Source organism: Helianthus annuus, chromosome 9 (assembly GCF_002127325.2).
Source record: "Helianthus annuus cultivar XRQ/B chromosome 9, HanXRQr2.0-SUNRISE, whole genome shotgun sequence".
Taxonomy (NCBI): domain Eukaryota; kingdom Viridiplantae; phylum Streptophyta; class Magnoliopsida; order Asterales; family Asteraceae; genus Helianthus; species Helianthus annuus.
Window position 1 is genome coordinate 36913917 of NC_035441.2, and position 5612 is coordinate 36919528.

At 35.6% G+C, this 5612-nt stretch overlaps 1 long non-coding RNA gene across 1 annotated transcript; it reads right to left on the reverse strand.

The window, feature by feature from the left end:
- Positions 1-2706: 2706 nt before the first annotated feature.
- On the reverse strand, positions 2707-3324 carry LOC110874226. The gene is made up of 3 exons (XR_002555754.2): positions 3213-3324; positions 2957-3020; positions 2707-2855 (listed from the first exon to the last, which is right to left on the reverse strand). It is a non-coding gene; the product is annotated as an uncharacterized LOC110874226 (long non-coding RNA).
- Positions 3325-5612: the final 2288 nt, after the last annotated feature.

The following is a 5612-nucleotide window of genomic DNA, read 5'->3' on the forward strand; positions in this document are numbered from 1 at the left end:
CAGGTTCATCACTCACAGGTGCCTGGACATGTCTTAACTCAGGAGCCTTTAACCTAAAACTCAACAAGACAAACAAGATATGCAATAAACAACAGTGAACAAACAATATAACACACAAAAAACAACAGATATATCAAATAAGGGTGCCGGTCCTCACTACCCCGACTTCAACTAGCCAACAAAGTAAAGACAAGAAAGAGTGAGAACGATCTTACAGAGGGTGCAATCTTCAAGAAAAGATCAGAACTATAGCCTTCACTTAGGGCTATAGTCACAGATCAGAAGACAAGAAGAACAACAACCGGTCAGTTTGCCCTGTAATCTTCTTGGATTATAGAGACCAACACGGTCTTCAATAGCCAAAAAATATCCTTGACTTCTTTGTCAAACCCTAGATTAGGGTTTTAACTCAGCAAGTATCACAGATCCACTCCAAAGATTCCTTATAACAAGAAACCTTCAACCAAAAAACCCAGAATCAAACAATGGTCAGAACAATCATCAATGAACAGCGGAAGACACAAAAAAATACTAAAATCAACAGCAGATCAAGAGCTATCTTAGCTCTGATACCATGTAAAATGGTATGGATCTGGTACTAATCGAATGAACAGACAAGATATAGCGACAAAATTGTGATAAAATCTATTATTAACCCAAACCAAAAAAGTACCCAACCAAACCCTAGATCTCACCAAAAGTGAGATCATACAAAGTACTGAAAAACAAACCACAAAGATTAACTGATTTAATCAGTTAATCTAATATGAACAAGTACAAACAGATCTCACACGAGATCAGATCTCACAAGAGATCAAACAAACATATAAAACCAGTAAACCCTAATCGCCTTGATGAGAGAGAGAGAAGACACTTTGAGAAGATCAACACCAATAATGAACTCAACACTGTTGAGACACTTTATATACTCAAAATATCTAAAGTTTCAAGATGCACCCCAACGTTTTCTATCTTCACACAATAGTCCTTAAATGTTTCCATATGAACCCTGAAGAATATAACCTGTACACAACTTGCAAGTAAACTGTTATAACAAATATAACAACTTTTAGAATATTAAAAAATGTAGCAACATGAATTAACAACATATTGCTATAACTTAATTTAACAGTATTAAATTCAGATGAGGTATCAAACATGGACTTGTTAAACGTCCTTTGATTGATATAATATGTGAGTGTTTGATTAAATATTGTAATGTTTATTAAATATCTCTTATCTATTGTATAAGATAATATGAAAGCATTTATGACCAGATGATTTAACTATCTATTATATTATAAAGCATTTATGACAAGATTATAACAAACCTAAACAAAGATTAAGCTATCCTCGTCGTCCTCCTCATCCTCATCCTTATCATCATCCTCATCCATATATAATTTAACTAAAATACACATTTATCTCTAAATGTGTTCAATTCTTAAAAACGCCTCACATCCAAATCATATATATTCATTATCAATGGATTAATAGCTAATGAACCCCAAAATTCAATGATAAATTTAATATTATCAAAACCTGAAACCATAGAAATGAATACCTCCATTGTCAGCCAACAACCATTGCCATCCAGACCACCACCCCTCCTTTTCCTTTCTTCCCTACACAACCATCTCCTCCTATTATTAGAGCACTAAATCGCCAGAAAAACATTCCTAAGAATTGTTGAAACCATCAAGGTAAACACTACTAGAAAACTAGGTTTTTCCGACCGCAATTTTGGTCGCAAACCAGTCGCAATTGCCCTGTTGCGACCGTTTTCCGACCAGAGCTGCGATTGGAAAAACACCCGTCGCAATTGCTCTATTCCGACTAAGTTGCGACTGCTACTATCGTTTGCGACCTGGGTTTTGCGACCTTATTAATGGTCACAAATATTGCGACTGTTCCTGGTTTTGTGGGACTTCGGTTGCGACGGTCTTGATGCGACCGTATACCGACCGCATGCCTTTTACAAACTGCGACCGTTTTGCGACCACTTGCCTTTTGAAAAATTGCGACCGCAATAGCGGTCGCAATTTTTATTTATTTTTTATTAATTAATTTCAGCCATTTTCTATTTTAACCTGTATATAATGTCAATTTTAACGTTTACATATTATCAAACTTTCACATTTATATAAAACATTTCACTTGAAACATCAAATACCAAAGTTACCATAACAAAATACATATTCAAAACAAAGTGTTTAAACGTTTGAAACCTAGGTCGATGATTATACGTTTTGAAACCTAGCCTTTAGCATTGCTTCAATGTTTGCCATTCTTTCATTGATAGCCTCTTTCTCCGCCTTATATTTCTCTTTTTCCACCACCAATCCCGCAATAATATCATTCAACCTTTCTTTTTCCTTTTCTCCTTTTTCTTTCACTATATCTTGGATAATCACGTTCAACCTTTTGATCTAATAAAACCAATGCAAAGTGAAATATTAATGGCCAGCATAATCACAATTTATGAAACTATTAGCTGCTTATACAATTCTAGAATAAAGAAAAAAGTCAATTTGACTTCTTAGGTCAAATCGCCTATTTTCAATATTATCCATACAAAAGTTACCATATTATTTACAGAGAAGCGATTGCATGAAAAAATGAGGTCAATACCCTGTAAGATGGATGCAAAGTTTTACATTAGACCAATGACAATATATAGGTGAAAATTTGATATGGTTTTGCCAATAGCACTAGCCCAATGGATAAGAAAGGCAATGAGCGTGATTTTGGGTTTATATAGCAAGACCTTGGTACCTTAGCCTTCTAAAATTAACATCCAGGTAGAATAGACTTTTGCGATCAACATTATAGGTAAATAATTGTAGGATAATGCCCTGCACGATTTGGTACAGAAATCCAATATATATCAATAACCCCATTTGGATCACAAATTCATTCTTTCAGTTAACTATATGCTCAAGAAGGAACAAATTACCACTTGAACTGAGAGCATTATCCGTTGTGGAGATCATGTGCATGCCCATACAATATATCTCCATCTGAATCAACAAAGAATAGCAAAATAAACAACGTTAAGGCCCTTTATAATAAACAAAAAAAAAACAAAGCTTCAACCGTTTAAAATTTTATGACTAATTAAAACATGTACGAAATTATCTTCTAGACTGAGCAGGTCAGCAAACCATTAAATCTATAATGTGAGTCGAGGTAGTACAAAAAATAAAACTTACGCATAAATAATGAATCACTTGTAGCCATTCATGGCACCAGGATGCCATTTGAACTTCACAACTTATAGAGGCTTCCATTTGATGACCATAAAGTAACTAACTAATTTTTATCAAGATACACAAACTTAAAGGGGAAAAACTTAAGGAAACTTCAAAGATATGATCACCTGTTCAGCAATGATGCCAGCATTAGCATATGATTCACAGCTCTTAGAAGTTAGACCCGTAAGCGTATACGCATATAAACCACAAGGACCATCCATGTACTTTACTCTTATTTAAAAGACAAGATTATCATAGTAGTAATATAGTATAACAGTATATTTAAAAAAAAAGGATAGTGCACGGTCCTCCCAACCGCCGGAGTGATCCCACTCCGGGAGCCGCTACCCGACCAAGCTAGCTCCACGGTGAATTTCCCATGCCGAGTTCTTACCCTGGGCGACATATGTCACTCCCAAGACTCGAACCCGGTACCTCTGGAAAGAGATGTATAACAGTATATTTAAAACATTGATTATCTAAAAAACTCAATAAGTTTACCTGTGCCTTGAAAGCATCTCCTCACGCGTTTCTTTTTCTACTATAACCTCATTAGTCTGATTTTCCTCCAAATCTTGTGTATTTTCCATTCTCAAAAATCTGTAATCACTAGTATAAACAATTAACAATGTGCTGCTATAGTAGTTCAGAAGCAGAAGCTCATTAATATAGTGCAAGTTAACAACAAGAATATATATACATATATACTAGCCATTTACCCCGGCCTCGCGATGCATCGGGAGTGACAAACACCTTGTGTGCATCAAAGTCCAATCTGGGAAATCATCTGATATGATTTAGGAGACTTTATAGTCCGAATCGACCCATTCAATAACTAAATGGGCTGAAATTGTAACCTCTACTTTCAGAATAAGTAAATGGGTCAGATACTGAAATTCCCTTGAGATAGAATAATTGAAACTTGAATTTTATTGACTCAAGTCAATATCAACTTCTTATGGCGATTGAACCTATCAAATATATTTTTGAAAGAGGCACGTAAATAGCCTACCAACAACATTTCAAGGGCCTTTGGTAGACCAACAAGTCATGGAAGCCGTTGAGTTCCTGAAATGATGCAAAATCATAAGTTACACTACGATTTTTTCAGTAACTTTATAAACATTGTAATATGCATGATAAATCATTTTTATTGTTTATTTCAGAAGAATGATATACCTCCACCTCCAGGAATAATACCAAACTGCAGTTCAGGCAAGCTTAACTGAGACGTATAAGTAGCTATTCTTGCATTGCAAGCCTATTGGGTGAGCCCTAAACAATAGAATCATAATCAGCTTACCCTAAGACCAGGCTGAAAAACACATCCAAACAGCCCTTAAAGTCTAGTGAATCTAAAATTTCATTGGTAAAATTGTTAAATATAACAAACAACACAAGAAAAAACAGGAGGAATATGAGGACTATTACGAACCCTGTTAAATAAATTCTCAAGTAAACAACAGAGTCCAATCCTGCATGCATGATCGATAAGCTCAGGCTCCGGCATGTGTAGTGCGGCAGGCATCCAATTCAGAAACCTTATGTACGACCTAAAATCCAAGTTTACAAATTTTTCACAAATGCACCTGATTGAAGTGGATCATTCCTTAACCCCTTTAAATACCATTTTGGAAAATAAACCCTATCATTTAGAGGCTGAATCCGAAGAATAGCAAATGCTACCAAAAATGCAAATGCGGTAAGGATATTTGTCCCTGCGGCAAGCCCTATTTCGGAACTTGAAGCCATAGATTTGCTTCGATAAAACCGTTTACTCCTGTATAATGTTAACTTCATTAGAACATATTACATCAAAATCTGAACTAACCCTAGCACATGCATCAATTCACTAATTTAAGCCAAATAAACTCAAACCTGAATTAAGCTTTACCTTGCTTGTAGGATAAACACAATCAGATTAAACATTAGATACAAGTATCTCACCATGTCAATTTGCAAAACCTGAAATATCTAGCGCAAACACGATCAAATTACACATTTTACGCTAAATTACAATGAGAGAAAAAAAAATTGAAATAAATGAGATTAAAATACCACAGAGGCATTAGAACATTAAAAACTCACCGTAAAACCATGGCGGATCTCGTGGTTACAGTCACCAGAGCTGACGGAATTCTGAACATCATGCAACAGCATCGACGCGATCGAACAGTTAGGAGACATGAAGGTGATAGGTCAAAAAATGAATGGACGAAGATAACATCACGTAACCGTTACGTGTGACGGCGATTCTCGCCGGAGAAAGAAAGCATAGGACGATGATGATGAGATTGTGAAGGAACAGAGCTTATGGCGAAATTAATTGTTAAAAGCTGCTCCGGATGAGTGACGATT